This window comes from Eleutherodactylus coqui, chromosome 6 (genome assembly GCF_035609145.1).
Source record: "Eleutherodactylus coqui strain aEleCoq1 chromosome 6, aEleCoq1.hap1, whole genome shotgun sequence".
NCBI classification, from domain to species: domain Eukaryota; kingdom Metazoa; phylum Chordata; class Amphibia; order Anura; family Eleutherodactylidae; genus Eleutherodactylus; species Eleutherodactylus coqui.
In genome coordinates this window covers 174,841,282-174,857,503 of record NC_089842.1, presented here as the reverse complement: position 1 = coordinate 174,857,503, position 16,222 = coordinate 174,841,282, and positions in this window count along the sequence as shown.

Here is a 16,222-nt window from a genome sequence, read left to right as displayed (position 1 = left end):
ATTTTATTTGCAGCCACTTTGTGCCAAAATAAAATCATAGCATGCTGTATTTTAGAGCAGAATACGCAAGCGAGGCTTCAATTGAAGTCAATGGAAGCCATCTTTGCCGCGGCTCTTCTGCAATGAGCATTGCGGAAGTGTAGCGGATCGGCGTCATCACCTAGACAACGACGCAGAGAAATATATACTGCGCATGTTCTGGCGGCACATCCGCACACAGAAGAAAGCATTCAGCTGACAGGTACCCAGGGTTGCCGGCAGCGGGCACGGGAGGATTCCGTGTGGGATTTCCCACACAGAATTCGTGCGTGCCCGAATGCATGAGGCCTTATAGACAAGTGCAATCTAACTAAACTAATAACACACAAACAGTTACAACATTCGTGTCTTTTATTGAGCATGTTGCAAAACCATCCACAGTGCAGGGAGAAAAAGTAAGTGAACCTCTGTGTTAACGACTTCTTCGAGGGCTTATTGGCAAGAGGTCTTTCAATTAGGCCACTTTCAGACAAGTGTATTATAACTGCATATTAGTTCCATATTTTGCAGACCGTAATATGGAGCGAACGTAAATCTATGTATCTACTCACATGGCTGTATTTTTCACAACATTTTATTTTTAAAAGCAGCATGACTTGTTTTTGTCTGCTTTGCCCCCTTTTGCCTCCATATTGTTATTATTTTCTATTGGGTAAATACAGATCAGTATGCCCAGTAGAAAATAAAACTAATGACCGTTAATATAAATACAGATCAAATACAGATCAAATACTGATGAAATGGTGATGAAATGGTGATGACATGTCAGGGATGACAACGTTATAATGTCATTAGTAACATGTATTATGGATCCGTATTACGGACATCTTACAAGATGCTCCTCTAAAAGTGGCCTCAAGGAGATGAGATTGTAAGTGTGGGTTTCACTGGTGTTTTGCCCATTAAATAAAGGCACACAAAGCCTAGTTACTGACAGATCTGTTCTTCTGAAGATTACTTAGTGTGAACCATACCTCAATGCAAAAAACTTTCAGAAAACTGTTGTAGATCAAGGTAGGGCTTGTTGTTACTATATTACTATTGGTGTGTGAACATAACAGATCTCATGAATTCTTGATCACAACATAAAACAGCTTTTTTGGTTAAAGTGATTATGTATTTTGTTAGAAATTACCTTTTAATATAGATAATAACCAAAAAATGCATATAATGCTTACAGCAAGGATCGAACCATAGACATACACGAAACAGAAAGATGCTGTCAGGTTGAGTTGCTGGGACCTGTATTTCTATGAGATTCCAGGAGCATACTTCCACAGGTGTGGGAAAATTGAGCTAGCTGGGTGTGTTGTTCTCCAGCCAGCCAATCACCACCAGTCTGCTACACATATATACCAATCCCTTTGTCTAGAGGATGCTGGTTTCCCAACACCCTGGTGTTTGCATTAAAGGATGTTATTGTGTAAGTATGTACACTGACATGTTCTGTTTGTCTGTGCAGGTTGCCAGACATGGGAGGTGAACAGTCCTGTTCTGTGTAAATGGTGTTCTGTGTGGTATGCAATTCCTCGTGTGTTGGTGTGGTGTGAACTGTGTCCTGTGTTGCTTGGAGCATTTACCATCTAGGGTGAGGTAAGTCCCAAGGTTCCAGCATGGGGCCATCTCTATCGGGACGATTGCCTTGCTTGCAGGCAGGTTTTCTGGGGTTAGTTGTCTCAGAGTAGGGACCCGCGAGATGAGGACCCTTTTTGTGGGCTTGCAGGCTTAAGTGTTTTGGCCAAAACACGAACCAATACCTTGTACCTAATCTATTCCATCTGTGTATGCATGCAGATATGCTAGGTAAGTGTTTTGGGCGTTTGTCAGTTGTTATGTTATGTCTGCTCGTGAGTCCAGTTCGCAGTTTACTTGCTTTTGGTGTTCCATGTGGGCAGTTCCCTAGTTTACGGTGGAACTAGACACAACAGATGTAACAGCTGCTCAAAGCTAAATCAAAATGGAGCCTTCATTCTGGAACAAGTACTTAATGAGTTGCTATAGCTTCCAGTCCCATCCACCTTGCCAGTAGCCTGGTAGCCAGGATCAATCACTGTGGACATGCAAGAAAGAACATTTGCAAAGTAGAAGTCTTCCAATTCTAGACAACCCTTCTTCCATTTCATCAATGACATCCTCAGGGAAAAAGTCAGTTGACTCGAGAAAGCCTTATAAAAGACAGAAACAGGCATCGATAGCTGGACTATTCAAGACACAGATTGTATGAAGCCACCTTTAATGTCCAAGCTCTCTATGCCTTGGAATAAATTAACATTTGTTTGTATACAATGTTAAAGTGCTGCCACTTTTTATATTTCTATGCCTTCGACTACGTCTTCAAAGATAAAGGAGGGAACGCTGGGGATAAAGTTGAACAAAATACAAAATTATATTTTGAGGCAAGATTTCAAAACCGGAGACAGGTTGCAATTTCAGCAGTTTAAAAATCTCTCCAAAGAATGTAGGTGATATCAATCATCTTCCTAAGGGCTCACTGGCGGTTTTTTCTCCACTGCGCTGCGAGAGTAAAGGAAAAGTCTTGCAGCGCAGTGCGAGAAAAAAGACAGCATCACGCCGGGATATCACCAGTCTTTTCAATGGGGCCAGCGGCAGCAGCGCTAGCCCATTGAAAAGAGATGGAGAATGCCACGGACTTCTGCCACAGCTGTAGCAGAAGTCCGCGGCATGCTATCCCATTGCTTTCAATGGGATCGGTACTGCTGCCAATCCCATTGAAAGCACTGCTTTCTGGGAAGCCCCGCAGTATGATTATCGGGCAAGGGCTTGAAATATAAGCCGTTCCCCGATAATCATCAATAAGTGGTAAAAAATTACTCACCTCAAAGCCGCGTCCTCTGGCTGGCTCCCCTGCACTGCTGTTAAGCTCTTTCAGCAGGCGGGGATTTAAAAATCCCCACCTCCTGAAAGGGCTGTGCTGATCCCATTGAAAACATAGAGAGAATGATGTGGACTTCTGCCACAGCTGTGACAGCTGTCACAGCTGTGGCAGAGGATTCCTTCTTCCTCGTGGGGATGAAAGAATCTCCTACCACAGCTGTCACAGCTGTGGCAGAAGTCCGCGGCATTCTCCCTTTGTTTTCAATGGGGCTAGTGCTGCTGTCGCTGGCCCCTTTGAAAGCACTAGCGATATGCCGGTTCTATCCTGGCGTCTTTCTTGCACTGTGAGGCGAGAGTTTTCCCATGCTCTCGCAGCGCAAGAAAGAAAATATCGCCAGTGGGTGTCCACCCTTATTCAAGTAGAGGGGTGTATTACCTCAACAGCGCCTTTACCAAAACTACAGTATATTAGATGTATAGTGCTTAGTTACACAGTACCTTACATGTTTATATAATGTCTGTATTTCTAAACCAGTCACTCAAAACCCTACAAAGAGGTGTTAGCGTTCTTATCACTCATGTATGTGGCCTTAAACCAGATATTTTTACCTTCATATGCGAGTGCCACCCTCCTGTACTAATACAGGTAGGCACAGAAACAGGATTTCAATGGCCCACCAATGTTCAGTACCAAAGGTTCCCCTGGGAGGCTCTGACAAAATAATGGACTCCCGAAGATCTAACAGAAGAAAACGCCATTTAGAACTGACTCTACACTTGCCACTAGGGTCTATTTCTGATAGAGTGACTCATCATTAATCTCTTAGACCTTGATGATGATATGACCTGTGTGCACAAAATACGAACAAACTTTAGAATGCAGATAAAAATGGATATATACACGTTCTGAATAGGTGAAGGATGGGACCCTAGTGGACCCAAGAAAGCTCAGTAGAATACTCCACCGAAGGTCCAGCAGACTGGCAGATCTGGAGACAGGAAGAGACCTTTCACACAAGTGGAATTATTATGCAATCTGTACTGTAAATAGTGGTTTTATCTGCCGCTGCTCCAAAACCCATAGGTCTACTTGCGGATTTTGATGCGGAATTGATGGCAGAATGAAGCCATTTTCAACTTCACATCAAAACTCACTGGGAGGCTGTGCATTTCGGTAAAGAATTTACTGCATATTGTGGTGTGTAATGTGGGCTAATTCCACCCATGTGAAATCACCCAAAGAAGGAAGGAGGTATGACGTAGTAATCAAGTTCCTGTGTATACCTATATGAAAACTGGGTGACCGGGTGACTAAACACAGCTCTCCATAGTCTCCAAAATGTCTGACAGATGGAAGAGTACAAATCACAAGAGAAGTTGTATAATTTGGCCGGTGATGGCACATAGACCTCCGCCTATCAATACACATTTCAATAGACAATATCAGTGATTCTGCTTTACCTTTAAAATATTATAAGGCTAGAGGAAAGTAAGGATTCATTATGCTGCATGCCAGTTAGAGAAAAATGCCACTCCAGTAATTAAGGGCAGAAGTAACGAACGTTGCATATATTACCAAGACAAGAACGAAAAACACACATTGGCTCTCTGTATTGTAATATGCTAAATCCAATCTTATGGATAAAAGAAATGTTAATAAGATTATTGAAACAATGTGTTAATTTAGGAACAGTTCGGCATTCTAATAAGTTACAAACAGTACATTAAATTACAACCCAACAGGTAGCATTATTGAATTCATACAGGCGCCCTTGGCAGAGACATTCCAAATTTAAACTTAATTAATAATCCTAGTCTTGGTTTCCATAGTTTCTTTTTAAACATGAGTACCAGTAGAAACTGGCAGTAACTTTCCTCATATTCTCGGCAATAAACCCCCTCCGGCTGGCAGCATGTATGAAAGGAGAAACATTCCGCATACCTCAAACAGCCTGTCATTCTAGTGCCTTTTGTCAAGAAATCTGCTGCTGGGTTGTGTTATTTTTTATTATTATTATTACTTTATGTTAGTTCCCTTTTGCTACATAATTATTCCCTTTAGCATTAAGCTAGTGACCATACCCATAATACACTGCTACTGCTGCTTTACAAATAGATTGTGAAGGATGTTTACAAGATTGATTTTTGTTGCTTTTTCTTGTGATTTAATGTGAAAAGCAAGTGTGAAATTTTGTAAGGGTGGTTTCACAGCTGTGTTGGAACCTCTGGTTTCGCTGCAGATCCGTTTCAAAATACCGGAAAGAAAAGCACTGCATGCAGCTCTTTTTCTTCTATCTAAAAGCCAGGCAGCTGAGCGGAAGGGGAACGGACCCCATTATAGTCAATGGAGTCCGTTTGGCACTTTTCGGTTCCGTCCTGAGATGGAGCCATTTGGCTGCTGGAGTTCCCCTTTCCTGCTTCACGAAACCAGAACCAGGGGCACAGGTGTGAAACCACATATATAAAACTATACAGTACATACAGGAACCTTGTATAGATGTTCAGCACTAAAGGATAACTCCACCCAGAACCAGTGAGATGTACATCAAGGGTGTATTCCTTCTCTGGAAGTCTCACAGCTTACGGTGACCATAAATGTTAGATGAATGTCACCAAAACATGCTGATCTTGGCAGGACTGAATGACTATTAAAGAGGACCTGTCACGTCCTCTGACAAGTACAACAGGCTACATAACTTTACAACCACAATTCCCTGATTTCTCCTCTGTTTTTATATTTGTTCTAGACCTCTCGTTTACCGGCAATGGCTCCTAATACTTTTGGAGCCTAATATAAGTCAATTGTCAACTGGATGTTCTCCATCATCCAGTGTTAATGGCTGACATGACATAACACTGAGTATCATATTGGATCTTTTGTGTTATGCAGGGCTTCAGAAGAGAAGAAATTAGAGCAGTGTTTCCCATACTCCAGTCCTCACGGACCCCAACAGGTCATGTTTTCAGGATATCCTATAGAGAGAACACCTGTGGCAATGTCTGAGGCACTGACAATAATTACATCGCCTGTGCAATACGGAAGAAATCCAGAAAGCATGACCTGTGGGGATCCATGGGGACTGGAGTTGGGAAACACTGATTTAGAAGTTCATATTCCTGACAGCCTCAAAATAATTCCACAGTGCAGTCAGGCAGCAAAGAAAGCAAGTAGGATGCTCTACTGCATAGCTAGAAGTATAACCAGTAGAAAGAGAGAGATTGTAATCCTGCTTTATAGAGCACGTCTGGAATACTGTACTCTGTTCTGGAGACCTAATCTAAAGAAATACATTAATACAATAGAATGAGTCCAAAGACCTGTTCAAAAATGGTGGAAGACGTCAAGTACAAAACGTATCAGAAAAAAATGTAAAAAAATTTACTTGTATGGTCTGTAGCAAAGAAGAGAGAGAGAGAACAATAAGGGTCAGGAGGAAAGTGTTTTTATTAGGATGCTTAACACAAGAACAAGGGGGCACACTCTGAGATTAGTTTGGGGAAAAATCAGAAGCAACGTCAAGAAATATTTTATGAAAGAGTAGTAGATGCTTGGAACAAACTTCCAGCAGTCTTGGCTGGAAAATCAACAATAAATGAATTCAAGCATACCTGGGATAAACTTGGATCTATCCTAAGAGAGAAATAATATAATATAAGGGCAGACTCGATGGACCATGTACCTTTTTTCTCCCACCGATTTTCCAAGTTTCTATATTTCATTGACCCTAGGTGGCAACTCCCCCTCACTCCCTCTCCCAATTATCTTTGAAGCAAAAAATTCATTCCATAGCCAAAGTCCAGTGTCAGTCTGAGGCTGTGAGGGCATACTGAGAGTTGTAGTGTCAAAACTGTTGGTGATCATTGACCTAGAATGTCCAGCAGTGCACATCTGTCCGTGTTTCTGAGTAGAGATTCTAGTCATTAATGTTGGATATTTATACCTGCCTAGAGGAAAACTGGCTTCATCTAAGCATGTGAACAAGTTCATTTGTTTGATGTTTTGTAGCATGACTGACTAGCATAAGAAGCATGATAGAAAACTTCCTCTGGATCACTGTAAAATTTATAGACAAGGTCCTTGAAGGCAGCTCACTGGGATTGTCATCTGAAGTAAGACTTACTACAGAATTCACCAATACATGTTTTGCAACAGATTAATGCTTTGGCATATTTCTGCACTTTAGTCGCAATGGAACCTAGTCCACCTAATTCTCTTGCATTGTAGACCAATGGGCGATAGTGTTTATTATTATTTTTATTTTTTTAAATGATCAAAACTGCAAAGTCCACCCACCCTTACCCTATGATTACCTTCTAGCCTGCTTTACTTTTAGTGTAACCAAATTTAAGGTACTTTACTGCCTGGTATAGAGAGAAGCAAGCATGAATGATGCACCTAAGACCTACCCACCTTATGCACTATCTGCTGTGGAAGCTAAGCACCAACTGGAAATTTCATGAGGCCTGCAATCTCCTGCAGCCCCTGTGTCATATAACGACTTCTGGGAAGATATTAGATGCCAAGTTTAGAAAATATACATTACAGACTGCCAGTTTGAGGGCTAATTTAACACACTGTACCTTGGGGTGGCTTTTGTATAGGAAAGAGATGCTCCCAAGCTGCAGTGCATTAGATTAGTATAATGTAAGGAGCCCTCAGCGCAAAGCATAGGAGCCCCTCTGGGACACCACCCAGGGGGCAGACTACATTGCTGCTCCCAAGATGGTAAACTGCATTACAGCTCAGGGATAATATTTTTTGAGACTGCTGCTAAGACTGGGAAAGCTGGGTTATAACTCACTGATAACACACTCCCAACCCATCCATTCCTCTCTCCACGACCCCTGATGACAGCTTTAGGTTGTCGGCTACTTCTGGTAACCAACAGCATGGAGCTGTCATGTCCACAGCTTTAATCCCCAGCTATGTTTTTATGTCCCAGCAGACCAGGACGTAAAAATACTAATGGGGTATCCACTAAGGGGTTAATATTAAATTAAATATACTACTTTCTCACATAAGTGCCTAAGGGCCCTCATACTCATTAGACTTTAGTTGTCCTAAACCACCAATGTCGGTATGGCCAAACAAATATCTAATGTGTATAGAGGCAGCTCAACTTTTCCCTGACAGATGATGTTGGAGGAAATAAGAATTGGGGACGTTGAATTTCAACCCCAGATCCTATTGTTCCCCAGGAAATTCGTTGACACCATAGCTATCTGGCTGTGGCTTATTTCCCAAAACACATGAACATTCTTCTGAACCGAATGTGCGTGTGCATGGAGCAGCTGTCAGATGATTTCTCCAACAACTGTTAAATGTGTATCGACAGCTAATAATAATAATAAAAATCATATTTGTATAGCGCCAACATATTCCGCAGCGCTTACAAAATAGGGGAGAACAGATACAAAAAACAAAGATACAAAAGCCACTGTTAGGCCAAATGCAGACGGCCGGGTGGGATTCCGACTACAAGATTGTCGCAGAGGGATGCGACCCTGTGCCCCTGCAGTAACCTCCGGCTTACCTGTCCGGCATCTTTACCCTGCTCTGCAGATGTGCCGGCTGGCGCACATGCGCAGTGCAGTTCCAGCCTGTCAGCAATGACGTGGCTATGCGAGCCTGTGCAAGGCTTGCAGTGCAATAGGGCATGCCGTGTTTTTTTCATTGTGCAAGTTTACCACAATCAAAATCACGGCTGTCTGCATTGCTTTGCGTAAAACAATGCAATCCTATGGCAGCATTCAATGGCGGAAATCCTGCTGCGGAATTTCCGCCCGTGTGCATTCGGCCTTACATGAAGTAATCAGTTGATGGAGACAGTAAGGGTGCGGGTCCTGCACCAATGAGCTTACATACTACAAATAATAGGGTGATACAGAAGGTTAAGGGGTGGAGATGTGCATGGTATGGCGAGGTGGAGAGTGAGGGATGCTATACACATAGACAATGGTCAGACTTAAGCTATATAGTGGCTGAATTGGTATGACTGCAGTGGCTGGTTGGTTACGGCTAGCAGGAATTACAGTCAGTAGGACAGGAAGCATGTTATCAGACAGAGAACAGAGGGGTTTGGTTTAGGGGATATGGTTTGCCTCCCTGAAGAGGTATGTTTTTAGAGCACGCCTGAAGTGGTGTGTGTTAGGGATTGCCTGGATAGTTTGGGGTAGTGTGTTCCAGAGGACTGGTGCTGCTCTGGAGAAGTCTTGGAGGCTAGAGAAAGGTTCGAATTAAAGGGGCACTTAATCTGATTTTGTTAGTAGAATCAAGGTTTATATGACTATGAGCAAGGAGTTGGGTAGTGAATAGGACATTTTAATAAAGTTTGTTATATTTTGTTGTAAATTTCTAATTAAGTGTTTGACCACACTTTTACTACCATTTCTAGAACACTGTTGTAGATATTGAACGAAATATGCCATAATGGATATCTGTAGTCGTTTTCCAAATGTCTAATTTTACAGCCAAGTCTGGTAAATGAAGGGGTCGCCATAATATAAGAGGCCTTAAGTGACCTGTGTTTTCAGATGCACATTAGGGGAGAAGTGAAAAATATACTTGCAACATTCTCGAAAGGAACAGCCCAGTCATCCTTCTTAAATCATACACTGCTCCAGCAGCTTCAAGAACACTTGATCCATCATCCCACGACATGGTTTATATAAGAACATTTTAAATAAGTGACACCTGTGTGACCGATTTGGGGGCTGAACAAAGCTTCATGCTATTCAATTGTTACATGACAAGTTTGGTTGCTTTCTAGTTTATATTCTTTGTGCTGCCCATGAGGTTTACAAGGGTAACCATTTTGAAGTAATTATAGGCTAAATGCAGAAGATATTATATAGCAAAACTCAGAGAAATATTTTTTTTATGCCTTATAAAAATAGAACTATTTAACTTACAAAAATTCTGAATTTCCATGGAATATATTAAGTATACTAATTTATAAGTCAAAAGGAACATCCTTCCACAGTTCCTTTACTTTCATAGAATGGTAGAGTTGGAAGGGACCTCCAGGGTCATCGGGTCCCACCCCCTGCTCATTGTAAGATCACTAAATCATCCCAGGATGATATTTGTCCAGCCTTTATTTGAACACTTCCACTGAAGGAGAACTCACCACCTCCCATGGTAACCTGTTCCACTTCTTGATCCCCTCGCTGTCAAAGTTTTTTCTACTATCTGTGTCTCCTCCCTTTCAGTTTCATCCCGTTGCTTCTAGTCTTTCCTTGTGCAAATGAGAATAGGGCTGATCCTTCTGCACTGTGACAGCCCTTCAGATATTTGTAGAGTTATTAAGTCTCCTCTCAGCCTTCTTTCTTGCAAGCTAAACATTCCCAGATCCTTTAACCGTTCTTCATAGGACATGATTTGTAGACCGCTCACCATCTTGGTAACTCTTCTCTGAACTTGCTCCAGTTTGACTTAGTCTTTTTTAAAGTGGGGTGCCCAGAACTGGACACAGTATTCGAGATGAGGTCTGACCAAGGAAGAGTAGAGGGGGATAATTACCTCACGTGATCTAGACTCTTTGCTTCCCTAAATACATCCTAGAATTGTGTTGGCTTTTTTGGCTGCTGCATCACATTGTTCACTCATGTTCAGTCTATAATCTATTAGTATACCCAAGTCTTTTTCACATGTGCTGCTGCTTAGCCCAATTCCTCCCATTCTGTATGTGCTTTCTTCATTTTTCTTGCCCAGATGTAGAACTTTGCATTTCTCCTTGTTAAATACCATTCTGTTAGTCGCTGTCCACTGTTCAAACTTTTCTAGATCTTTTTGAATACTCTCTCTCTCTTCCCTAATGTTAGCTATCCCTCCTAGCTTTGTGTCGTTGGCAAATTTGATCAGTTTCCCATCAATTTCCTCCTCCAGATCATTTATAAAAATGTTCAACCTCACTGGTCAGAGCCTTGTGGTACCACATGTATGACCACTCTGAGTACGATCACTCAGCCAGTTGTAAATTCACCTAACAGTTGCCTTGTCAATCCCATATTTGGTCATTTTTTCAATAAGTATAGTATGAGACACTTTCTCAAATGCTTTACTAAGGTCAAGATAAAGGAAGGAAGGAAATTAGATTAGTCTGGCATGACTTGTTTGTTACAAACCCATGCTGGCTCTGGTTAATTACTACATTTTCATCCAAGTACTTGCATACATGCTGTAGAATAATTTGTTCAAAGATCTTTCCAGGTATGGAAGTCAGGCTCACAGGCCTGTAGTTTCCTGGATCCATCTTCTTCCCTTTTTTGAAGATAGGGACAACATTTGGTTTTTTCCAATCTTCTGGGACTTCTCCTGTTCTCCAGGAATTTTCAAAGATTATCGCGAGTGGCTCAGCAATTACCTCCGCTGCTTCCTTTAGTATCCTAGGATGTAATTCACCTGGACCTTGAGACTTGAATTCATTTAAGTTAGCCAAGTGTTCCCTCATCATCTCTCTGCTTATAGATAGCCTACATTCCTTTATTCCCCCAATAGCACAGGGAAGATCAATTGATGTTACTTCTACTTTCTGATAGAAACCAGATACAAAGTAGGAATTTAAAAGTTCGGCCTTCTCAACTTCATTCTTAACCAATTCACCATTTTCATCTTGTAAGCATCCAATAGCATCTTTGACTTTTCATTTGCTTTTGACATACCTACAAAATCCTTTTTTATTGCTTTTGGCTGCTGTTGCAAGCCTCAATTCATTATTAGCTTTAGCTTTTTTGACACTTGCCCTACACTTTCTGCAGACCCCATTATATTCTTCTTTAGATATACCCCCCTCTTTCCATTTGATAAACATATTTTTCTTCCTTTTTAACATGCGTGCAAGTTCTGTGTTCATCCATCTAGTTGCTTTAAGTGCTTCCCATTCTTTCTTCATTTAGGGATTGTTAACAATTGTGCTTTGAGAATCTCATTTTGCAATATTTCCCAACCTTCTTGGACATTTCTTTCCCTAAGAACATCCTTCCTACCCTCTTTCTGTTTATTGAAATCTGCCTTTCTGAAATCCAACCTTGAGGTCTGACTTTTCTCAGGTCTTCCTCTTTTTACAGGTCTTGTCTATCACTATTCCCTGCCTGTTCTTTAAGATTTTATTCTTCCTCCTAACTGAATTAATTTGGCCACGCAAATCTATTTATATTGGATGTTCAACACTTGCTAGACCCAAATTAAAGGGTGGGCTTTGCCTCCCTAATTCTGTAGCTCACCACTAAGCTTCTCATTTGTTGTGGATTGTTGAATGGCACAGATGTAAGGAAATTAAACAGTGGGTCTCGTTGAAACAAGCATAGATTCCTGTACCTTTAATGGCTATAGGATGACATTCCTCCAGAAGCCCATGCCCATTCTACTATTGGCCCAAATCAGAGTAGTCCCCCGGGTTCTCCCCAGATTTGGAATTTTTGCTCCTCTCTTTTCCCTACTTTGGGAAACCCTGCCTTCTCATCTGGCCTGGAAGGGGGTTCATTTTGTCAGTGGATAGCTAACTAGACACTGTGACTATCAGTTTCTCCAGAGTGGGTCTTGGTTGTCTTATATGGATGTTGCAGATATTGTAGACCCTTCTCTTTCACTATAGCAGATTATCTAGCTTTGGCATTCTCTCACATCCTTACCCCACCTGTCGGGCTTTGTGCTATTACACCTTTTGAACAGTTTTGTAGCTTTGAGGGTCCTATTTGTCACATGCTGTTACATATCTATATAGCCTCATAACCACTCAGCTGGGTTCATCAAGTCTCTCCTATATATTAAAATGGGAAAGGGATCTAGCCATTTCTTTCACAGAAGAACAAAAAAAATACAGTAATTTTTACATTAACACACAAGTCTTCCATTGTATGTTGGATGCAAGAGACTGGTTTTATAATTCTCTCCCAGTGGTAAAGGGTTTCCTCCTGCTGGCATACTTTGATGCCTACCATGTCTCCATTGTGCTGGAGGTGTGGAAGAGACTAGGACACCATGCTACACATATTTTGGCATTGTCCAATATTGGTAGGTTTCTGTCTGGCATATTATCTCCAGATTTACAGGCTTCATTTTACTAAAATCACCCACACTATTTTTGTTGCATCTCACTGATATCCCACTGTCTACATCTAAATGCTCAGTGGTGCAACATCTATTCAACATAGCATGAGCATGTATCCCGAAGTTATGGCAACAAACGTCTTCTCCCTCCATTTCAATGTGATTTAACAAAATACAGGAGATCATGAGAATGGAGGACCTTATTTCCTCTCTTACTCATGACAAGTTTTTATAATCATGGTTTTTACTGGACCGAGTTTCAAGAGTCACCGGAATACAGATCTTTATTGGCCAGGCGATAAAATCAAACCGATTTTTTTAAAACTGGATCAGGTCATCCTGACCCGTCGTAGTAAAAATCACCTGAAAATCGTTTTGCAAATTAAAAGGAAAGAGGTGTGTGCCATTATTAGTTAGTACTGGGGTCCTAAGATCAAATACCATCAAGAATCAAAGATTAGCATCTGCATGAACTTTGAAAAATTCCGTCCAGATTTTGCTATTGGACAGATCTGAACCTACAACTGTAATGCTGCAAAGAGCAGTGTTAACAACTGAGGCACCACAGTGGTCTAGTCTGCTCCCGAGGAGAAGGATGACAGGAAAAATAAACAGAGAGAATATCAAAACCCCATCTATATGATGCCCATTGTCATATTTGAAGCTACAACATCAACACTGCAAATCAGTAGTGCTAACATCTGAGCCACCACACCTGTCCTCCTGCTCCGAACGAGGAGGACAGGAAGAATAAACACAAACCGTAAAAATCCCCCTACACGGAGAGGTTTGAACCTAGAACCTCAGTACTGAAAGGCAGCAGTACTAAAATGCTGAGCTACCACACTTCTTTCTTCTCCTCTCTCCAGAGGAGTAGAAGGTGAAGCATAACTAGAATAAACACAAAAAGAGAACATACAAACTGCATGCAGATGTTGACAATAACCAACAGTTAGCCTAAAGCCCAGGGCTACAAGGCAACAGTACTAGCCATTGAGCAACCAAGCTTCTTCTTTCTCCTCGTGCTACTTCTTCTCTGGAGGAGGATAAATATAATAATAATAATAAGAAGAAGATCTTATCCTCCTTCATCCCTTTCTCATCCTCCTACTTCTCCTTTTTCCTTTTTTCCTTTTCCTCTTTAGGAGGAGGAACGAGCAGAAGGAGCACCAAGCATGATGGCTCTGTCGTTAGCATTGTCACTAAGGACAACATCTCCCTGTGTTTCTCAGTCTTCACTTCCTCCTCCAGAAAAGGAACACCAAGAATGGTGGCTCAGTTGGTAGCGCTGTTGCTCTCCGAGTACTGTAGTCCACTCATTCGATTCATTAGTTTAGGTGCCCACATTTCAACCCGCTCAAGCACTGATATGTATTTTTTGGAGTACTCGTACTTAAAACTGTACACAATATTCCATGTGTGGTCTGACCAGTGACTTGTAAAGAGGAAGAACAATGTTCTCCTCATGTGCCCCTCTACCTCTTGATACAGCCCATAATTCTATTTGCCTTGGTATCAGCTGCCTGAAACTGGTTGCTCCAGTTAAGCGGGGTTTTGTTATGTCCTTTGCCATGTCAGTTTTGCCCAGTGGTTTCCCATTTAGTGTGTAATTGTGCCACATATTTCCCTACCACTAGTAACAGTGACCCAAGCAGAGTATGTACCATTTATACAAGATCCAATGACTCTCTCCCCAGGTCCAGTCCAGAATTTACCTCCTTATAGAATCTGATCAGATTGATTTGAAAGGAGCGATCCCTCATAAGCCCATGCTGATGTGGAATTATACAGCCATTTTCCTTGAAGTACTCCAGGATAGCATTTCTTAAAAAACCTTTAAACATTTTATCAACAATAGAAGACTAACTGGTTTGTAATCTCCAAGTTTACTTTGACCCCTTATTAAATATTGGCACCACATTGACTATACGCCAATCCAGTGGAACAGACCTCGTCCCTATAGATTCCTTAAATATAAGAAACAACGATCTTATTGCAGCAGTGCTGAGATCGCTGCCGGGTTGACGGAATCTAGTGTGGATTTTAGACATGGGTCTGCACCTTCTAGCTTAGTAGGTGTGACTGGTCACAATGTGCTCACATCTGCGGATGATCAGCTGTGTATTAGGCTGGGATGGATAGGAAGCTAAGGTGCTTTAAATTGTCATTTGTTCGCTGTCTGAGCTGGCAGTTAGTGGCTCCCGTGGACACCATGGTATCCACTGTTACTTACTCCGGACGGCTCTGTGTGCTGCGGCTTATTCTACTAAAGGTAAGTGCTGGGTTTTATTTTGTTTTGTCTTTTATTAGTTTGGCCAAGTAGGGTTACTTAGGTCCTAGGAATGAGGGCAGGCCCGCATCTATCAACGCGATCAGTCTGCCATGTTAGGCAGGGCCCTCTCCCTCATTCGTCACGTATTTAGGGAAAGACTTCCCATTTACTATTTATTGGTTTGTTTGGGCCGCTGCACTGTGAGCAATTATTATGCATGTCTGCAAGTGCTAGTCCAGCACGTCCTGTGTAGACGTAACAGAATTTACAGTCATACTTACTCGTTGGGATATTGTTTACTTTTGTTAAGATGAATCCCATTGAGGTGTTATCGTGACAGCTGAAGGCGCTGACACTGGAGGTTGCTGAGATTAAATAGCAGCAACCTGTCTTGTAGGTTTATATTAAAGAGCCTAAGATCGATCTTCCAGATTGTTTTTCTGGAGATAGGTTAAAAAATTTTTTGTTTCAAAGAGTCCTGCAAATTTGATTTCAGCCTACGCCCCCTGTCCTCAGGTGACGAGCTCCAGAGGGTGAGAATCATTATTTCCAGGTTGCAGGGTGCCCCCAAGGCATGGGCATTTTCCTTGCTCCCCTCTTCTGAAGCTTTGAGCTCTGTGAATCTGTTCTTTAAGGCGTTAGGGTCTTACTGGCAGAGGGGAGGCTCAGAAGCTTACAACAGGGGGATTCTCCTATTGAGGAGTTCTGCGCTGAATTTCGCCGATGGTCAGCTGAGACTAATCAGAACGACCCTGCATTGAGGAGTCAGTTTTATTGCAGCATAGCGGATAAGATTAAGGACCTTTTGGTGGGGTATCCCGTGCCTTAAAGCCTTGATGCAGCAAGGTCTTTAGCCATTAGGGTAGGAAGATGGATTAGGGGAAGATATGAGGAGCTTTTTCATATTCCTCCTTCTCTGTCTATGGATGGAGAGGAACCCATGCAACTGGATTCAGTGGTTGGCAATGCCCGTAGGTGTGAGAGGGATCAAAACAAAGTGTGGTGTTTTCACTACAACCAGACAG